This window comes from Pelophylax lessonae (genome assembly GCF_965119305.1).
Source record: "Pelophylax lessonae genome assembly, chromosome: 1".
Taxonomy (NCBI): domain Eukaryota; kingdom Metazoa; phylum Chordata; class Amphibia; order Anura; family Ranidae; genus Pelophylax; species Pelophylax lessonae.
In genome coordinates this window covers 889028663-889050260 of record NC_138768.1, presented here as the reverse complement: position 1 = coordinate 889050260, position 21598 = coordinate 889028663, and the positions used below count along the sequence as shown (strand labels likewise).

The 21598-nt window shown below is 44.7% G+C and overlaps 2 pseudogenes across 2 annotated transcripts in view; both read right to left on the bottom strand.

Moving 5' to 3' along the window:
* The window catches only part of LOC309550814, a 567902-nt pseudogene that overhangs the window by 409562 nt on the left and 136742 nt on the right, over nt 1-21598 (bottom strand). The gene's annotated exons all lie outside the window — the stretch shown is intronic.
* LOC309548521 overlaps nt 1-21598 on the bottom strand; it is a 53977-nt pseudogene that overhangs the window by 12338 nt on the left and 20041 nt on the right. Inside the window, exons 4-5 of the transcript in view lie at nt 19888-19978; nt 8888-8982 (exon numbers count right to left, since the gene is read on the bottom strand). The product of the transcript in view is annotated as an uncharacterized misc_RNA (transcript). The remainder of the gene's footprint in view (nt 1-8887; nt 8983-19887; nt 19979-21598) is intronic.

Here is a 21598-nt window from a genome sequence, read left to right as displayed (position 1 = left end):
AGAAACTTTGATCATGGATGGCCAGCCAAACACTCATTCATTAGTGAACTGGTGATTTTGGTTTAGGAACCAACAGACCCAATTAATTACTTTGCTGGGCGTTTCCTATACTGGGTGGGTGTAGTTTAACCAAGGTTATATAAAGGGATGTATGAGATCATATCATTTGGCCTGTGGAAGGGCCACAGGTCTTTATGTCCGAATTTGCTTTTGGGGTGGGGGTTTGCTGGCATGCCTAAAGATCCATATTGCAGTAAGTGTATTCTGTTGGATGAATACTTTTCATGCTCTAACTGTTTGGTATAGTTTTTGCAAAGTGTGTCTTTATGTACTCTATACATGTTTTTTTTTTTATTTTCATGCCTCTGTGTAGCTGTATGTTCTACTGATTTGATGGTATTTAAATGAAAAGGCAGGCTCATGCAAACAATTAACATAAAAGTATGTTGGGTATGTTTTATGCTTAATACTAAGGTGTCTACAACTTATTTTGCTTGACTTTTGGATATTGTAAGCTCTATCTATCCATCATATGTTGTATCTTTGCACTGTAATTTGAATAAAAATTACTTGATTTGGGGGTTTTGGGGGGGGGGGGGGGCATTGCACATTTCACATTTCACATGCTTGCTTGAGTGATTACTGATGTTTTATACATGTTCAATAAAGCTTATTCATTTGTACACAGCTCCTGGTTTTTTGTTTTCTTTTCTTCATATTTGTCTAGATGTAATTCAGATATCTTTTGTGTCTGTTGAATGTAATCCATTTCTTGTATTTTTTGTGTGTGTGCAATGGCAGTACAGTATGAACTTGGGTAGGGTTTCTCCATTTACTCCAGCGAGGTGTGTGTGTGTGTGTGTGTGTGTGTGTGTGGGGTGGTGTGTGTGTGTGTGTGTGTGTGTGTGTGTGTGTGTGTGTGTGTGTGGGGTGGTGTGTGTGTGTGTGTGTGTGTGTGTGTGTGTGGGGTGGTGTGTGTGTGTGTGTGTGTGGGGGGGGGTGGTGTGTGTGTGTGTGGGGGGGGGGTGGTGTGTGTGTGTGTGGGGGGGGGGTGGTGTGTGTGTGTGGGGGGGGGTGGTGTGTGTGTGTGTGTGGGGGGGGGTGGTGTGTGTGTGTGTGTGTGTGGGGGGGGTGGTGTGTGTGTGTGTGTGTGTGTGGGGTGGTGTGTGTGTGTGGGGTGGTGTGTGTGTGTGTGTGTGTGTGTGTGTGTGTGTGTGTGTGTGTGTGTGGGGGGGGTGGTGTGTGTGTGTGTGTGTGGGGGGGGTGGTGTGTGTGTGTGTGTGTGGGGGGGGTGGTGTGTGTGTGTGTGTGTGTGTGGGGTGGTGTGTGTGTGTGTGTGTGTGTGGGGTGGTGTGTGTGTGTGTGTGTGTGTGTGTGTGTGTGGGGGGGGGTGGTGTGTGTGTGTGGGGGGGGGTGGTGTGTGTGGGGGGGGGGTGGTGTGTGTGTGGGGGGGGGTGTGTGTGTGTGTGTGTGTGTGTGTGTGTGTGTGTGTGTGTGTGTGTGTGTGTGTGTGTGTGTGTGGGGGGGGTGGTGTGTGTGTGTGTGGGGGGGGTGGTGTGTGTGTGTGTGGGGGGGGTGGTGTGTGTGTGTGGGGTGGGGGGTGGTGTGTGTGTGTGTGTGTGTGTGGGGGGGGGGGGGGTGGTGTGTGTGTGTGTGTGGGGGGGGGGTGGTGTGTGTGTGTGTGTGTGTGTGTGTGTGTGTGTGGGGGGGGGGGGTGGTGTGTGTGTGTGTGTGGGGGGGGGGTGGTGTGTGTGGGCTAAATCGTTAGAAAAAATATATAAATTAAGGAATAATACAAAATTTCCATTCAGTCGCTGTGGATGAATGTAACCAAAACATTTAATAAAAAAATCACTAAAAATGATTACTAAATAAAAGATTGCTACAGCGCTCACTCACCTTTTTAGTTGGCTTAGGTCAGTGATGAACCTTGGCAACACAGGTGTTTTGTAACATTTCCCATGATGCTCACCTACACTGCAGAGTACATGAGCATTTTGGGAAATGTAGGGCAAAAACATCTTGGGGGGGGGGGGGGTTAAGGGTTACCATCACTGGCCTAGGTAAAACATTTCCAATACATTTTAGTTGTCTGTGTGCGCCATTTTTAAAATAAAGCAAAATCTCTTTACAATAAATTGCAAATGGCACATTGGCGTTCGCCCTGGACCAGAAATGACACCAAATTGGCTTGCACACATTCCAGCAAGTGGTCACAATCAACTGGCTAATCATGGTGAGGGCCACTTCCAGCTGTGAAGAAATGGCATTCATATGCAAAGTAAGTGTGTGTGTGTGGGGGGGGGGGTCTGTGCTTGTAATCAGAGCATTGATTACCAGTGCAGACCCTTGGGGGATGCCACTAGAGCCACCAGGGATGCCCACCCATGCCACCATTGATGCCAATCAGTGCTCAGGGAACCTGTTAGTGCCCTCCTCATCAGTGCTGCCCATCATTACCATCTTTCAGTGCTGCCCACCAGTGCCAATCATTGCCCATCAGTGCCACCTATCAATGCCCATCAATTCTGCATATCAGTGCCACCTATCTATCTATCTATCAGTGCTGCATATTAGTGTCTCATCAGTGCCTGCCAGCGCAGCCTCATCAATGCTCGTCAGTGCAACAAAAAACATATTGATTTACCAAATTTTATTACATAAACAAAAGCACATTATTTTAGGGGTCAAACATTTAGGTCTTCTTTTTGCCAATAGAAAAAAAACCTTGCAGTGATCAAATACCACCAAAAGAAAGCACTATTTTTTATGAAAATACTGTCATACATTTGTGTTAGGTACAGGGTTGCATGACCGCACAATTGTCATTCAAAATGCAACAGTATAAAAAGCTGAAAATTGGCCTGGGCAGGAAGGGGTGTAACTGCCCTGTAAGGAAGTGGTTAACTATTGAAACATGGGAATAAATATTCCAGGGGTAATCATGCTCAGCTCAATGGTTTAGTGGTTAGTGTTCCTGGCTATAAACAATGAGAGCATGAGTTCAAATCCCAAGTGTGCCATCACCTTCTTAAATTTTAGACAGCTATAAATAAATACTGAAACTTGGCAAATGCATAATTGCACCCTGCACATATGCATGTTTGTTTCTTGAATATACAAGGCCATTGACATGCAATTTTAGGTGATGTAGCCAATGTATTACTATGTGGCCAAAAAAAAATTATGGCACACAGGGTGTTATCATGGTTGGGCCTTGAACTCATGACCTAGCAATCTTTAGCTGTGAGCTTAGCCCACTACACCAAAGTGCTGAATACAATCAGATATGCCTGAAAGTTTCAGATGAATAAAGAATGAAGACTGCTAATTAGACAGCTGTGTAGTCTGCTATTAGAAAATCTAAAGGTTAAAACACATAAGATACATAACTATACCCTAAAATTAAAATAAACCATAATAAATGACATTGCTGTGTAATAGTGATTCAGAATAGACAAATTTCCTTTTATGAAAAACACAAAGGGAATTTGGCTAACTCCAAACTCAAATTCAGCCTAAGTTAACTCCAAACCCGAATTCAGTCTAAGTTAACTCCAACTCCGAATTCATTAAAGCATCTAGTTGATGGTTTAACTCCAGCCACTTACCTAATTAGGATGCAATGAGTTTAGGCTGGAGTTATTTCTGGAGAAGTGAGCAGCTCTACTCCAAATTTATACTGAATTAGGCCCATTATATCCAAAAATGGAATCAAAATGGACATGAGCAAAGTATCCTGTATTCTAGATTGGCCTGTGCCAACAACTCGCAAAGCATTACAAAGATTCCTGGGATTCTCTAACTACTATAGAAAGTTCATCAAGAACTTCTCTGCTATTGTGAGACCTCTCACACAACTCACAAGTACAAAAAAACAATTCAAATGGTCAGAAGAAGCAAATGGAGCTTTCTGCTTGTTGAAATCAAGCTTTACTTCTGCTCCCATACTACGCCATCCAGACCCATCCCTTCAATATATTTTGGAGGTAGATGCGTCAAATATGGCAGTAGGAGCAGTTCTCTCACAACGACCAACAAACACTTCACCACTTCACCCAGTTGCTTTCTTCTCAAAATCACTAAGCAGCCCCGAGGTGAATTACCCAGTGGGTGAAAAAGAGTTACTAGCCATAAAACTGGCATTAGAGAATTGACGACACCTATTTGAGGGTACTCGATTGCCAATCCTTATATACACAGATCACAAAAACCTTCAATACCTTCAGACTAATAGAACTCTTTCCCACCGGCAGGTACAATGGTCATTATTCTTTTTGAGATTTAATTTTCTAGTGACCTATACACCTGCAGACAAAAATAAAAAAGCGGATGCGCTTTCACGATTAACCGAAGATAGCTACACCGAGGTTCCCTCAGTTCCTATAATACCCTATGAACGTATTGTCGGTGTTGTCCGTTCCCTGAAGGAAGAGATTTTGCACAGCATAGGACTGGATTCACCTCCACCACAACTAAATGCTGATGCAGAAGGCTTCCTCTATTACAACGATAAACTATACATACCCCCTACTATGCGAACCAAGATCTTGGAATTGTCGCATGATGTACCTATGGCAGGACATATGGGTATGACTAAAACATTCAATTTACTTACTAGGCAATTTTGGTGGCCTGACATGAAGACGACCGTACAAAAGTTCGTTTCATCTTGTGACATCTGTGCAAGGTCCAAAATTGACACTACAAAACCATCGGGTCTACTTTGTAGTTTACCAATACCCCAGGTTCCATGGGAAGTGGTGTCCTTAGACTTTATAGTAGAACTACCACCTTCCAAAGGATTCAACACCATTTTAGTGTCAGTGGACCATCTGACCAAGATGGCACATTTCATTCCTATCCGAAGACTACCTTCATCCAAGCAAACAGCGGAATTACTTGTGAAACATGTCTTTAAGTTACATGGTATTCCAAAAACACTTCTGTCTGACCGTGGTTCACAGTTTATCTCAAAGTTTTGGCAAGCTCTATGTCAGATTCTATGAATAGAGCGAAAACTTACTTCTCCTTACCATCCTCAGACCAACGGACAGACAGAAAGAGTCAACCAGTGCATTGAGCAATAGCTACGTTGCTATACTTCATATCTACAGGACGATTGGGTGGACCTCCTCCCGCTGGCGGAATTCGCCTATAACAACGCGACCCACAGCACTACTAAACAAAGTCCATTCTACTTAAACTATGGGTTTCATCCCACACTTCTTCCACCACGTATCTTGCCATCAAGTAATCCAGTGGCCTCTGATTATCTTACCCAAATAAAGGATTCCCTGGGTTTACTCAACACCACCATCTCACATGCCCATAGCCAACAAAAGAGGTACTACGACCTTCGTAGAAAACCCTCTCCCCAATATGCCATTGGGGATCTTGTTTGGCTTTCTACAAAAAATTTGAGATTAAAGATCCCTAGTAAAAAACTTGGACCTTTATTCCTGGGACCTTTCCCAATAAAGAAGCTTATTGGAAAAGCTGCAGTACAACTCACATTACCAACAGACCCTAAGATACATCCCATCTTCCATGTGTCTCTACTAAAGCCCCATGTTCCTAACCAAGGAATAAGGCCTACCATCTCACCTCCACCTCCTGTACAAGTTGAAGGCGGAGAAGAATTTGAGATAAAGGAGATTCTGGATTCTCGTATCCATAGAAGAAGACTCCAATATCTAGTACGATGGAAGAACTATGGGCCCCAAGACGACACCTGGCTGGATACCTCCGATATACATGCCCCTAGACTGATTCGCAATTTCCACTCGAAATACCCGGAAAAACCAGTTCTAGAGGCCTTCCGGAGCCGGCCTTAAGGGGGGGGGTACTGTAATGTTCTGGTACCCTTATTTCCACATTTCTCTCTTAATATTGCGTCCCATCTTGCTATCCAAATGGAACGCATACACCTTTAAGGGCAATGACGTCATCGCCGGGCGCCGCTATGAGCGGCTATTTCAATCGCCGGCTTTCTCTCACTCATTGCTCGTTCAAACCGCATGTTGCCTTGTCTTGTCCAATGCTGCCGGAGCTTCAAGCTATTCCCCTTGCCTGAACAAGACCGGAACCTCGCTACTGATCCAGTATCTCGCTACCGGATTACTCCATTACTCTTGGACCTTGCTACTACTAACCCATCTAGTGATAAGTACCCCGCAGGGGATTCCTTCCTCAACCTAACTTTCACTATCTACTACTGCATACTAAAGAGACTATTACTATCTAAGCTATTTCTATCATCTGCATAGATTGCTAGCTCTTGGGACTACCATCACCTATCATTGCACTAGGTTACTCTCTCTTGCATACTTCATCTGCTGTCCCCTACCACCTGTTACTATACATGATTGCTAAAACCTATCTGCATACTATCATCACCTACCACTCTCCTGAAAACTACTACTAAGTGCTCACCATTCTATTGCCTGTCTCTCACCTCTATTCTATCATATACATTCTATCACTCCAGGAACATCATATTGAGTGTATGTATATTTGCATAACAGGCTGTACACAGTGATGAAGTCCTGAGAGTTGGATATGTTGTTCAACACATTCTCTACATGACTACTGAGTGTAATAATTCTGCAGCTGCAAATCCATTCACTAACAAAAAACGCATGAGCGTTACAAGTGTCAAGCGGGTTAGAAGTGCCTCAGGGTCAAGAAAGTGTGAAGGTATGAAACTAACATACTCAGCAGCCCGTGTGGGGGGCGCGCTACGTATATATATATATATATATATAATCTTTGTGCGCCAGTATCTCCTTCCTCCATTAGCAGAAACACAGGATCTCCATCTTCCCTACTAACAGAATGGCGATCTGCCTTGTTTACATTAGCAGACAACTGTTCCGCCTCTCTCAGGAACGATTGCTGGGTACCGACGGACACCGTGTCTGCCGGATCCGCTGATTGGCTCCCGGGCACCAGCAGCGTGTGTGCACGCCCCAGACCCGGAAAAAGCAAATGACGGACAGGTACGTGATTTTGCGCAGAACGGCCACCCTACCGCAGTACATGTATGCGGGGCAGTCAAAGGAAAAAGTCTCCCTGATAAAGAGAGAGGCTATGACCTGGTGGATTGCATGCGGAACTCCTGGGCCCAGCTGAGGACATTTAGGGCCTTAAGATTGAAGATGTGGTGGATGTCTCCTTTTGGTTTGGGAACTGTGGACAGAGAAGAACTCCTGGAACTCTTCTGGCCTTAGCTGAGTGAGATAGAGTTTGGAAGACTAATATCATAGACAGGTTGCCAAAAAGTTTAGGGCTTTAGAAAGGGCCTCCAATGGCTGTCAATGTGGTGCCTTCTTCTCCACTCTCCATCTCACTAATAAAACCCCAATGGATGACTCTCTATGAACTGATCACATTCCAATCACCGATCATCTAATCATTGGTAAAAAAGAAGACTCGGCACAGAATATTGCACAAAGCGTTTTTATTGTACAAGATCAGAATAAGCGATTACCACACAGTAAATGATATGAATAAAATAAAGCTTAAATCTTTTATAATAGAATTAACAAATGTGTCAAATGTATTAATAATCATACATTGGTTGGACCAATAAAAAGCTGTCTACTTCAATAAATCTAAAAGGAGCAAAAAAAATTAAGCAACCAATCATCAGGTATGCATTCTTGACCGTGATGCGATTGAGGACCCTATAATCAATGCAAGGTCTCAACTCACCCCCCTTCTAAGAAGGTACATCAGTGAAAGATAAATCCTGATTGGCTGCTGTGGGTTAATGCATGTTACAGTGATCTTTTTCCATCCAGTAGGTTAGATCTATATACAGATTTATAAGTAGAACACAAAAATAATGTATTGTCAGAATTGTTTGTCTGCTGCCCCATGTATTATCATGAATGCCCACTTGTTGCCCCCATGTATTACCAACAGGTGCGCACACCGTGGTGAACAAGCACGATATTACGTGTGAAACGCGTCCACCTTTCTGTATCCCGTATTGACTGTCTGCAATAAATATCATCGCTATAACATGTTGAAGTGCCACCATTTTCATTGGTTTTATGCCCCATATATTGTCAGGATTGCCCACTTATTATCCCATGTATTGTGCGGATTGCCCACCTGTTGCCCCATGTTTTGTCTTAATTGCTCACTTGTTGCCCCATGTATTGTCATGATTTCCTGCCTGTTGCCTCATGTGGGGAGGGATCGGTAAAGGTAGACAGTTGAGTCATGATTTAACCACCCCCTTAACCTTAAATGGGGCGGTACACATGGCACTGCAATTTGCGGCTGCTGCAAACCTCACACCCCCCAGTCACATTGGGCAATGCTATTCAACTGAATGGGGTTGTGCCGCAACAGCCCCAATGCATACGGTTGTGGCGCACTGGCGTGGGCATTACAGGGTTAACATAAGGGCTCCCAGCTGCCTGCCAACCCCACAGCGGGTGAGAGGGCGATGCGGGTGTAAACCAACCCAGAGTGGACTGTGGTGGTTTCACATTTGTTTATGGACTAAACAGTTCCACCCGTTACAATCCAGTGTCCATTTCCCGTAGTACCAGCAGGGGGTGCACTCTGATGTTTCATTATATTTCCTTTATTTGTAAACTTTCCCGCACTTTGAACATGAAATAGGACGCTCGCCCTTTTGAACTTTCTGGTTTCTAAGAAATAAACCTTTGTTTGGAAAACATTTCCCGCACTCGTAACATTAAAAAGGGCGCTCACCTGTGTGTAAGTAGGTGTTCTTTCTTAGTTAAACATTTCCCGCACTCTGCACAAGATTAGAGACGCTCAACTGTGTGTATTCTCTGATGGTTAATAAGGTTTCCTTTATGATTAAAACATTTCCAACACTCTGAACATGAATAGGGACGCTCACCTGTGTATTCTCTGATGCCTAAGAAGGTTTCCTTTCTCAGTAAAACATTTCCCGCACTCTGAACATGAATAGGAACGCTCACCTGTGTGTATTCTCTGATGCCTAAGAAGGTTTCCTTTCTCATTAAAATATTTCCTGCACTCTGAACATGAATACAGACGCTCCCTTGTGTGTATTCTCTGATGCCTAAGAAGGTTTCTTCTCTCAGTAAAACATTTCCCACACTCTGAACATGAATAGGGACGCTCTCCTGTGTAAAGTCTCTGGTGCCGAATAAGGTTTTCATTTCTACTAAAACATTTCCCGCACTCTGAACATGAATAGGGAAGATCACCTGTGTGTATTCTCTGATGGATAAGAAGGATTCTTTTCTCAGTAAAACATTTCCCGCACTCTGTACATGAATAGGGAAGCTCACCCGTGCATATTCTCTGATGACTGAAAAGGGATTCTTTACGATTGAAACATTTCCCGCACTCTGAACATGAATAGGGACGCTCCCCTGTGTGTATTTTCTGATGGCTAAGAAGGTTTCCTTTACGATTAAAACATTTCCTGCACTCTGAACATGAATAGGGAAGGTCCCCTGTGTGAATTCTCAGGTGCTGAAGAAGGTTTCTTTTCTGTTTAAAACATTTCCCGCAATCTGAACATGACAATGAATTCTCTCCTGTATGAACCCCTTTATGATATAAAGAAGATTCCCTGAGATGAGATGGTTTCCCGCACCCGTCTGCACTGTCAGATATTAGAGGACTATGTGAAATATCAGGAGATTCCAATGATCTCCTCCAATGGTGAGGTCTGTCATGTATATTATGAGGAACGGGATTTACTTCTGGAGAAGATGCCATGTCATTATCTTCTGTAGTCACATCTTCCTCCAATGTCCTTCTATTCCCACCACAGAGTCCGTCTGTCAGAAGACAAGAAAAATTACCAAGAGTTTTCCACACTCATATACACTGCTCAACACTTTATAATCAGAGTATAGCATCAAGTCAGGGAAACTCCTGGGATATTCATCTGGTCAGTGAAGTAGCAGAGGGGGTTGTTACCAACAGGTGCACTAGATGCGCAACAATGAGACGACCTCCAAAACAGGAATGGTTTTACAGGTTGAGGCCACTGACATTTTTCTCCTACTCCTCTTTTCTGAGTGTTTGTCACTAGTTTTGCATTTGGCTGGGGTCAGTGTCACTACTGGTAGCATGAGGCCATACCTGGACCCTATAGAGGTTGCACAGGCAGTCCAACTCCTCCAGGATGGCACATCAATACCTCCCATTGCCAGAAGGTTTGCTGTGTCTCCCAGCACAGTCTCAGGAGCATGGAGGAGATTCCAGGAGACAGGCAGTTACTCTAGGAGAGCTGGACAGGGCCATAGAAGGTCCTTAACCCATCAGCAGGACCGGTATCTGCTCCTTTGTGCAAGGAGGAACAGGATGAGGACTGCCAGAGCCCTACAAAATTTTAGAAAGGTATGTAGGTGATTCTCAGATAATGTGTTACCGTAATCCCTAGATACGTTTATAAAAGAAAGAAAAGACCCCCTAAGAAGGGTGGGACTTTATAGGTAACTAATAAGGATCTCTCTTGAGAAAGATAAGTTTAGATAAAATAAACAATTTATTGGAACAATAGTGATTGTAAAAAGGATCAATCAAATTAGTAATGATACATTCAAAATACGATACAGTATAATTGCAGATGCATGGCAGAATCCTATTGGCAGAATGGGTTATGGGTTATGTTACCCAGTCCATAACACTATAGATCCTAATGCATTACCCTGTCCATAGCAGTATAGATCCTAACACGTTAACCAGCCCATACCAGTATCTAGGTAAGCAGCTGGCAACACTGAGAAGAATCTCCATACTGAAGGAGAGCTGGGAACGTACCCATCAGGTGCAGGCAGGGGTCTACACAGAGGAGGGCAGAGATACAAGGGTGCAGGCATCAAAGCAGAGTAGTTGGGTGACAGTTAGGAAGGGTAGAAGGGAACAAGGCAAGGAGGCCGGTCCTGGGCTGGAGCACCCAAATAAATACGCCCTGTTGCGTGTTGTTGGGCAAACCAGTCAGGGACCAGCATTGCTGGAGCAAAGGGACGCCCCTAGTTGCCAGGGGAAGAACTCCTCCAGTGAGGTCGGAAGCAAGGGAAAGGAAAGACAGGTTCTGGTGGTAGGGGACTCAATTGTTAGAAGGACAGAGAGGGCAATCTGTCAAAAAGACCGTAGGTGCCAGATTCAGCACATCACGGATCTGGTGGACAGATGTTTGGGTGGGGCTGGGGAAGACCCAGCTGTCATGGTACACGTGGGTACCAATGACAAAGTCAGAGGGAGATGGAGAGTCCTAAAAAACATTTTCAGGGACTTAGGAGCTAAGTTGAGGACTAGGACCTCCAAGGTAGTATTTTCATAAATATTACCTGTACCTCAAGCCACACCAGAGAGGCAGCGGGAGATTAGGGAAGTTAACAAGTGGCTGAGGAGCTGGTGTAATAAGGAGGGCTTCAGAATCCTGGAGAACTGGGCCGACTTCTCAGTCGGGTACTGGCTTTTTAGTAGGGACGGATTACACCTAAATGGGGAGGGTGCAACCGTACTGGGTGAGAAGATGGCCAACAAGTTAGAGGGGCTTTTAAACTAGGTGATGGGGGGGGGGGGGTACAGATGTAGAAATAGCCAGCGGGGAGCAAGGTTCAGCGGGCACAAATGGGGACATTAGCAGTAGGTTGTTCAGAGTTCCTAAACCCAAGGTGGGTATGGGGAAAAAAAAATCGCAAGAGCAGCCTAAAAACCAACATCAAACGAGGATATAGTATGCAACAGGACAAAATTACGAGGTTTGTATACCAATTCTAGAAGCCTGGCCAACAAGATGGGAGAGCTGGAGCTGCGGATGGATGAGGAGGACTTACATTTTGTAGGGATTTCAGAGACTTGGTTTGACAGCTCTCATGATTGGCTGGCGACCATTCAGGGGTTTTTCCTTTATCGCAGAGATAGAGGAGGTAAAAAAAGGGGTGGGGTATGTCTGTATATTAAGAACAGTGTACAGGTAAATATGAGGGATGATATTAATAATGGAGCTATGGATGAGGCAGAATCCCTATGGGTAGAACTTCAAAGGGAAGGCACTATGGGGAAAGCAATATTGGGCGTATGCTGTAGGCTCCACAACCAGAGGGAGGAGGGGGAGGCGGACCTCCTTTCACAGATTGGATTGGCAGCAAGGATGGGAAATGTCATTATAATGGGGGACTTTAATTATCCAGATATAGACTGGGCAGAAGGAACCGTGCATTCATCTAAGGCTCTGCATTTCCTAAATGTTTTGCAGGACAAATTTCATGGGCCAGATGGTGAACGCACGAGAAGAAACAATGTGGTACTAGACCTACTGATTACCAACAATACAGACCTGATCACGGACATAGAAATACGGGGCAACTTAGGAAACAGTGACCATAGGTCAAATAGTTTCAGTATAAATCATAGTAATAGGAAACACAAGGGTAATATAAGGACACCGAAATTCAAAAGAGCCAATTCCCTAAATTGCGCTGTTTGCTAGACAATATAAAAATGGGATAGAACCCTGGGAACAAAGAACACGAAGGAAGAATGGGAGTGCTTCAAGAGCATACTAAACAAAGGGATTGGCCAGTGCATTCCAAATGGGAATAAATTTAAAAGAGCAAAAGCAAACCCTGGGTGGATAAACTCCAACATAAAAAGGCATATTAATACTAAAGAAAAGGCCTTCAAAAAATACAAGGCTGAGGGGTCACTGGCAGCATTCCAACATTACAAAGAGTGCAATAAGAAATGTAAAGGCAAAATCAAGGCGGCTAAAATAAAACACGAGAGACATATAGCGGAAGAGAGTAAGAAAAACCCCAAGAAATTCTTTAAAGCGGAGTTCCACCCTGTAATTTTTTTTTTTTTTAAATACCCCCGGGACAGTCAGGGCTAGTGCATTCCACAATGGCTAGCCTCTGATCTGTCCCGGGTTGCACTTACCTGTTAGGACAAATACTTACCTTGAAAACGTCTTGTCCAGCGCTGCCATCTCAGATGTGGGCAGCTTGAAGCCAGCGAGATCCCCTTCGGCGTCTTCTTCCGCCTTCTTCGGTCCCACGATGCCCTGCGCCGGCCCCGCCGTCACTTCCGGGTCGCGCGTGTCATCCCTCCACAGCTTCTGGGCATGCCCAGAAGCTGTTTAGAAGGGGATGACGCGCGCGACCCGGAACTGACGTCGGGGCCGGTGCAGGCGCAATGATTCCTGGGAGCGATGACGTTCAGCTCCCAGGAATCATTGCAGAGCCAGGAAGTGATGACGGGCCGCGGCCGAGGAAGGAGGAAGAAGGAAGTAAGGTAAGTATATTTTCTTCGCTACGAGGTAAGTAAAAAAAAAAAAAATATGCGATTATCCATTTCTTTTTCAGATGACCCGGAGCGAGAAGATGGAGGTAAGTATTAAATTAGGGTGGAACTCCACTTTAAGTATATAAATAGTAAGAAAGCGAGGCCAGAACACATTGGCCCCATAAAAGATGATGAAGGGAAGCTGGCCAGAGGACAGAGAGAAGGCGAAAGTGCTAAATAATTTCTTCTCTTCAGTCTTCACAAAAGAATCGGGGGGGGGGCTACACTAACGCAGCTTGTAATGCTAAATTAAATAATACACCTCAGGAAGTACCCCAATGGCTAACAGAAGATAGACTTAGAACTAAACTAGAGAAACATAACATAAATAAATCACCGGGACCGGATGGCTTACACCCGAGGGTTCTTAAAGAACTCAGCCAGGTGATAACAAGACCATTGTTCTTGATCTTTAAGGATAGCCTACAGACAGGTATGGTGCCAGCTGATTGGAAAAAAGCCAACGTGGTACCAATATTTAAAAGGGGGCTGAGATATATCCTGGGTTTCTATAGACCTGCCAGCCTAACATCAATAGTCTGCAAGATTTTGGAGGGGATGTTAAGGGACTATATACAGGACTTTAGTAATGAAAACGGTATTAGTAGTAGTAATCAGCATGGATTCATGATAAATCGCTCTTGCCAGACCAATCTATTAACCTTCTATGATGAAGTGAGTTGCCATCTAGACAAAGGAAGGCCTGTGGATGTGGTGTATCTGGACTTTGCAAAGGCATTTGACACAGTTCCTCACAAACGCTTACTGTACAAACTAAGGTCCATAGGTAGGGACCATAGGGTGAGTACCTGGATAGAGAACTGGCTCCAGGGGCGAGTCCAGAGGGTGGTGATAAATAGAGAGTACTCGAATTGGACGGGTGTGGAAAGTGGGGTCACCCAAGGATCTGTCCTGGGACCAATGCTGTTTAATTTATTCATAAACGACCTAGAGGAGGGGATATCCAGCACAATCTCGGTATTTGCAGATAATACTAAACTAAGCAGGCCAATATCTTCTATGCAGGATGTGGAAACCTTACAAGCAGACCTGAACAAAATAATGGGGTGGGAACCTACATGACAGATGGCAGTGGCCACTCACTAAAACTAGAGGAAAAACGGTTTAACCTTAAAATACGTAAGGGGTTCTTTACTGTCAGAGCGGTAAGGATATGGATTTCTCTTCCACAAGAAGTGGTATCAGCGGGGAGCATCGATAGTTTCAAAAAAATAATTCGATGGGCACCTTAAAGACTACAACATACAGGGGTATACAATGTACGGTTAACAGCAAACACGCACACACATCATAGGTTGAACTGGATGGATTGATGCCTTTTTTCAACCTCACAAACTATGTAACTATGTACCAGTATAGATCCTAACACATCACCCAGTCTATACCAGTATAGATACTAACACATTACCCAGTCCATACCAGTATATATATCCAGCATGATATTTTTCCCCATTAAGATCTGATGTGTTTTCAAAGTGTTCCTTTCATTCTTTGGAGCAGTGTATGCTGGTTGAGCATTTCAATGTTTAAAAGAGATCTGTGGTGGAACTGGGTGGAATCACAACACCAAACTATGACAACTAACCAGATCAATGATACCACCCAACCAAACATCACTAAGTAAGCTTTAACCCATTCTTGCATAATTACCCGAGCTGATATCTGGAGAAGTTTCTTCCTCTTTAACTGCGTCCATCATCCCAACCTCCTCTGTAAAATGCTGATCACCCCTCACATACGTCTTTTCCTTTATAACCTCAATTTGTACATTTATCAGATCTTCATCCTAAACCAACAAAATGGCAGAAATAATATTAAATGCAAAAAAAAATAATAATAATAGAAGAATGATATCTCTTAGGGCTTGGGATCACTTTCCTACATTCTCATCTACCTGATGATGGTGAGGGATGGTGTGATCTTCCTGTGTGGAATCCCGGGAATACGGAGGATGGGGACATCTCTCTGGTGGATTTCTGTAACTGGATGACTTCACCATGGTGTCCTGGTACTGCTTTCTGTGACCATTTGGAAACTCTGCCCCCTCCATTACAAAATCCTCATCATCCTCCACTTTTATCTCTTCTTTAATGTTGACCTGTGTGGAATCCCGGGAATACAGAGGACGGGGACATCTCTCTGGTGGGTTCCCATTACTGGATCCATCTGTAGGAAACACACACACTGACTGAATACATTGTTTCTATGTGTTTATCAGATGATGGGAGATCTAGGTGGAGCCTCCGTACTGCTCTCTCCTTTACAATAAAGTCTCCTCTTACCCGGTGATGTGAGGGGCGGCTGATTCTCCATCATGACGTCTTTGTAGAAGTGGATCTACAAATCCTCAAACATCAATCCATATACCCAAACAGTTTTTGTATTTAGTGGCCATCACTCACCTGTGCTGATGTCTGGAGAAGATTCTTCCTCTTTAACTTTGTCCATCATCCCAACCTCTTCCCTGAACTGCTGATCACCCCTCACATACGTCTCTTCTTCCTCTTTAACCTCATCTTTTATATCTATCAGATTTTCATTCTAAACAAACAAAATAGCAGGGAATGGTTTCTTTAAAATGTGAGCACAAATAACCTTATACCTAAAAGTGGAATATATTTTCATACAGTCAGATCACTTTTATGATCTAGATATCCATCTTCACCTACCTGATGATGGTGGGGGATGGTGTGATCTTCCTGTGTGGAATCCCGGGAATACAGAGGACGGGGACATCTCTCTGGTGGGTTCCCATTACTGGATCCATCTGTAAGAAAAACACACACTGACTGAATACATTGTTTCTATACGTTTATCAGATGATGGGGGATCTAGGTGGATCCTCCATACTGCTCTCTCCTTTACAATAAAGTCTCTTCTTACCCGGGAATGCGAGGGGTGGCTGATTCTCCATCATGACGTCTTTGTAGAGATCCTTGTGTCCTTCTAAGAATCTTCTGAGAATCCTCCTCACCTCTCCAGTCAGGTCGGCATATTACTAATGGAAATAAGAGTGATGTCATGTGACCTCCCAGAATCCTCCTCACCTCCGGTCAGGTCTGTGCTTTATTAATAGAGATAAGAGCAATATCATGAGAGCGCAAGAGAAACCAAGGAGGCAGCATTGGGTCTGGGTGAAGAGTGGGGGACAGAAGAGTTAAATATGGGGTGTGAGGAGTGGAGATCTGCAATGTTGAATAAGGGAATGAGGAGTGGGGGACAACAGTGTCAGTGGGGGTTGTGGAATATAGGTGAGCAGTGTGGGAAGGGGGGTGAGGAGAGGGGAAGAACAGTGTTGGATGAGGAATGAGAATTAGGGAACACGGGTGATAGATGAGGGTGAGGAATGGGGGACAGCATTGTTAGATGGGGCATAGCGGTGTTATATGAGGGGTGAGGAATGAGGGACAGCGGTGTTAGATGGGGGGTAGCAGTGTTAGATGGGGGTGAGGATCAGGGGACAGCGGTGTTAGATGGGGAAGAGGAATGGGGGACAGCGGTGTTAGATGGGGGTGAGAAATGGGGGACAGCGGTGTTGGAATGGGGGGTGAAGAGTGAGGGCCCAGTTGGTGTTGGGGCAGAGGACGGGATTAATGTTAGTAGTGACGAGGGAGGAAAGCTGATGAATATTTCCAGAGGTGAGTGTCGGGGTCACCCCGAGCTCTGCCTCTTCCCCAGATAGAATATGAGTACCTCAGCTCTGCCTGGTGAGGGCGCTACAGGAGAGCTGGAGGAAGTTTTGCTGCTCATCCTACTTATGTGATTTCACCGGGGGACTGAAATCTGATTCTCAGTGTTATGCGTTCCTCTGTTTTTGTTCCCCCAGCATAAAAACGGAAGGAGAAAATTTTCTTTATGTAATTAAACATTATATATAGAAAATAATATCTTATTACCTCCTCTGCTGCCACTTCCAGCTACGTCTCCTCTACTTCCTCCCCACTCGCTTCTGAAATTCCTATTTATAGCTGACATCACTTCCTCTGTGGAACTACATCACTTCCTGTCAGTATCTTACATCCCTTCCTGTCAGTATCTTACATCACTTCCTGTCTATAATTCATCACTTCCTGTCAGTATCCTACATCACTTCCTCTCTATAACTTATCCTTTCCTGTCATTATCTTACATCAGTTCCTTCCTGTACCTCATCACTTCCTGTCTGTACCTCATCACTTCCTGTCTGTGCGTTCCATCTGAGAGAAGTCAGGTCACCACCTTGTGGACCATATTGTAAAGTGACCAGATTTTTAAAATGAAATCCGGGGACATATTTGTTTTTTTGGGCAAATGGTAAACTATTTTATAAGCATATTTCCTTGAAATGATCTATGCGGTGTATGTGGGATGTGTTTATGGAATGATTGTATGATATTTATGTTATTTCTCACATTTCGTCCATGAGATAGAAAAAAAAAACATAAAGATACTTTTTAGATTTATTTGGGATAGGAATACCAAATGTTAGGAAGATAAGAAAGAGAAAAAACTTGGCTGGGGGATGGGGCGGCTAAATTCAAATCTAATCCGGGCAGGAGTGATGGTGTCACCCTCTCTGCAAAAGGTAAGAAATACTGCAGAGCTGCAATGTGGAAATAGTGGTGAAACCCCCGATATATAATCATAATAAAATGTAAAATATGCACATTAATTGTACTATTTATTATGATTATATCTGGGGGGAGGGGGGGTCACCACTATTTGCATATTGCAGCTCTGCGATATTTCTTACCTTTTGCAGAGAGGGTGACACCATCACTACTATATTGTAATACATTGGTTGATTTGCACTGGATATTCATTTATAGGTTTTACCATTATAAGTCCATTTGTAGAATTTTATAGATGAAGTGTAGGGCAGTGCTGCATTTTTTGGCTTTTTATTGTTGCACGTTAGATGAGGGAACCGATAACAAGATTCTATTATTGCTTTTGAGATTATTTTAGTTGCATGGTAGTTGTTTTACTTGATTTGTTATGTCCCCTGAGGACAGGTAACCAGTGTCCCTGCATATCGGTGGTCAGTGTACCCCTGTATGCTGGTGGTCAGTGTGCTCCCTGTATGCTGGTGGTCAGTGTACCCCCTATATGCTGGTGGTCAGTGTGCCCCCTGTATGCTGGTGGTCAGTGTGCCCCCTGTATGCTGGTGATCAGTGTGCCCCCTGTATGCTGGTGATCAGTTTACCCCCTGTATGCTGGTGGTCAGTGTGCCCCCTGTATGCTGGTGGTCAGTGTGCCCCCTGTATGCTGGTGGTCAGTGTGCCCCCTGTATGCTTGTGGTCAGTGTGCCCCCTTTATGCTGGTGATCAGTGTACCCCCTGTATGCTGGTGGTCAGTGTGCCCCCTGTATGCTTGTGGTCAGTGTGCCCCCTGTATGCTGATGGTCAGTGTGCCCCCTATATGCTGGTGGTCAGTGTACCCCCTATATGCTGGTGGTCAGTGTGCCCCCTGTATGCTTGTGGTCAGTGTGCCCCCTGTATGCTGATGGTCAGTGTGCCCCCTATATGCTGGTGGTCAGTGTACCCCCTATATGCTTGTGGTCAGTGTACCCCTATATGCTGATGGTCAGTGTGCCCCCTATATGCTGGTGGTCAGTGTACCCCCTATATGCTGGTGGTCAGTGTACCCCCTATATGCTGGTGGTCAGTGTACCCCCTATATGCTGGTGGTCAGTGTGCCCCCTGTATGCTGGTGGTCAGTGTACCCCCTATATGCTGGTGGTCAGTGTGCCCCCTGTATGCTGGTGGTCAGTGTGCCCCCTGTATGCTGGTGGTCAGTGTGCCCCCTGTATGCTGGTAGTCAGTGTGCCCCCTGTATGCTGGTGGTCAGTGTGCCCCCTGTATGCTGGTGGTCAGTGTGCCCCCTATATGCTGGTGGTCTGTGTATCCCCTATATGCTGGTGGTCTGTGTACCCCCTATATGCTGGTGGTCAGTGTACCCCCTATATGCTGGTGGTCAGTGTGCCCCCTGTATGCTGGTGGTCAGTGTGCCCCTGTATGCTGGTGGTCAGTGTGCCCCTGTATGCTGGTGGTCAGTGTGCCCCCTGTATGCTGGTGGTCAGTGTGCCCCCTGTATGCTGGTGGTCAGTGTAGACAGGAGGATGCTATGTGCAGGATGCAGGAGGATGCCACGTGCAGCGTTCAGGAGGATGCCATGTGCTGGGTTCAGGAGGATGCCACGTGCAGGTTTCAGGAGCATGCTACATGCAAGGTTCAGGAGGATGCTACTTGCAGGGTTCATGAGGATGCTACTTGCAGGGTTCATGAGGATGCTACGACCAGGGTTCAGGAAGATGCTACATGCAGGGTTCAGGAAAATGCCACGTGCAGGGTTCAGGTGGATGCTACGTGCAGGGTTCAGGAGGATGCTACGTGCAGGATTCAGGAGGATGCTTTGTGCAGGGTTTAGGAGGATGCTACGTGCAGGGTCCAGGAGGATGCTACGCGCAGGGTTCAGGAGGATGCTACGTGCAGAGGGCAGGGCTATTACCTATATTTTTTCTTCTGTATGTAATCACAGTATAGTGTGCGGAGGATGCTGTACTTTCTTCACTAGTTCTTCCAACTTTGTGCCTTCATCATCGGATCTCTCCACACTGGTTATTCTCTGGGGAGGATTGTCCTGGATCCAGTCCCTGATCAGGAATGGTTGGAGGTTGCTTGTGAAATTGGACTTAATGAGCATCATCTGTCATTCTGACAGCAGGTTTTGTTATGGATAATACAGAAAATACCAATGGAAATGTTTATGTCTGTGGCTGTATGTGAGGGGTACAAGAAAGAGGTTTACCTCCCTACAGTAGCAAGAGTCAGAGCAGGATCCGCAAGGAACATACTGCCCAATTTTCTGGAGAATAACATCATTCCCCATCTGATATGTGAAACACTTGCCTCTGGTAAGAGTCTCCTTATACTGCACATCGGGTGGAAGAGTGAAAGGTTGGGATCTTTTTTCTGTTTACCACACTGGCTGGTGTCATCTTTCCAAGTGTTTGATATCTTTGAGTCGGTAAGGGCATTACCTCTCCATTCAGTACACGTGGGTGCCAAGAGGGATTCTATGTTTGCACGTCCTCTTCTACACCTTTCACCTTTAAGAAGATCACAGCCTTATTTTTATTTGGACTTATTCATTCAAATTGTTTATATCACAATTACGTTTATATTGTCCACGGTTCATCATCATTTTTGTATTATTCACCACTTTATTATGTAACTTTATGTTACCATAGTGTTTTTCCTTTTTGGTTAGTACACATTGTTCTCATCTAGCGCACCTATTCATTATATACTACATTTTTTCACTCTATTCAGGTTAGAGTTTCGTTTACTGCTGGAAACTCTTTTTGATTGTTTGCACGCCTTATTTTTTTCACTTTCAATCACAGTATACATGTAATTATTTTTGTGTGTGTATGTTTTGTCAGAATATGTGTGAATATTATTTTCTGTGTGTGGGTGGGTCTGTGTAAGGTCACTCACATCCAGCCTATATAAAACATATACACCTCACATCATCTCACCACCAGAGAGACACTACAGGAGATGGTGAGAGACTGCAGACATGGTACAGGAGATGGGAAGAGACTGCAGATGTGATACAGGAGATGGTCAGAGACTGCAGACATGGTACAGGAAATGGTCAGAGACTGCAGACATGGTACAGGAGATGGTCAGAGACTGCAGACATGATATAGGAGATGGTCAGAGATTGCAGACATGATACAGGAGATGGTCAGAGGCTGCAGACATGGTACAGAAGATGGTCAGAGACTGCAGACATGATATAGGAGATGGTCAGAGATTGCAGACATGATACAGGAGATGGTCAGATATTGCAGACATGATACAGGAGATGGTCAGAGACTGCAGACATGGTACAGAAGATGGTCAGAGACTGCAGACATGATACAGGAGATGGTCAGAGACTGCAGACATGGTACAGAAGATGGTCAGAGACTGCAGACATGATATAGGAGATGGTCAGAGACTGCAGACATGATTGATTCAAGAGATGGTCAGAGACTGAGATTACAGCTGAACCCGGTGTAAAGTGTATAGTATCGCAGCGCTGCTACACTTTATTTAAACCAGCTCTGCAAGATCAAGTCAGTAATCCTCCTTTGAAAGTACAACCAAGTGACAGAAGACAGCAGCACAATTTCCAAAATAAAAATTGTCTTACAAACAGTTAACTGCTCAAGACTAGTGGAGGACAGTAAACAGTTAATGGGTCTCTGAAGCTTCTAGCCTGA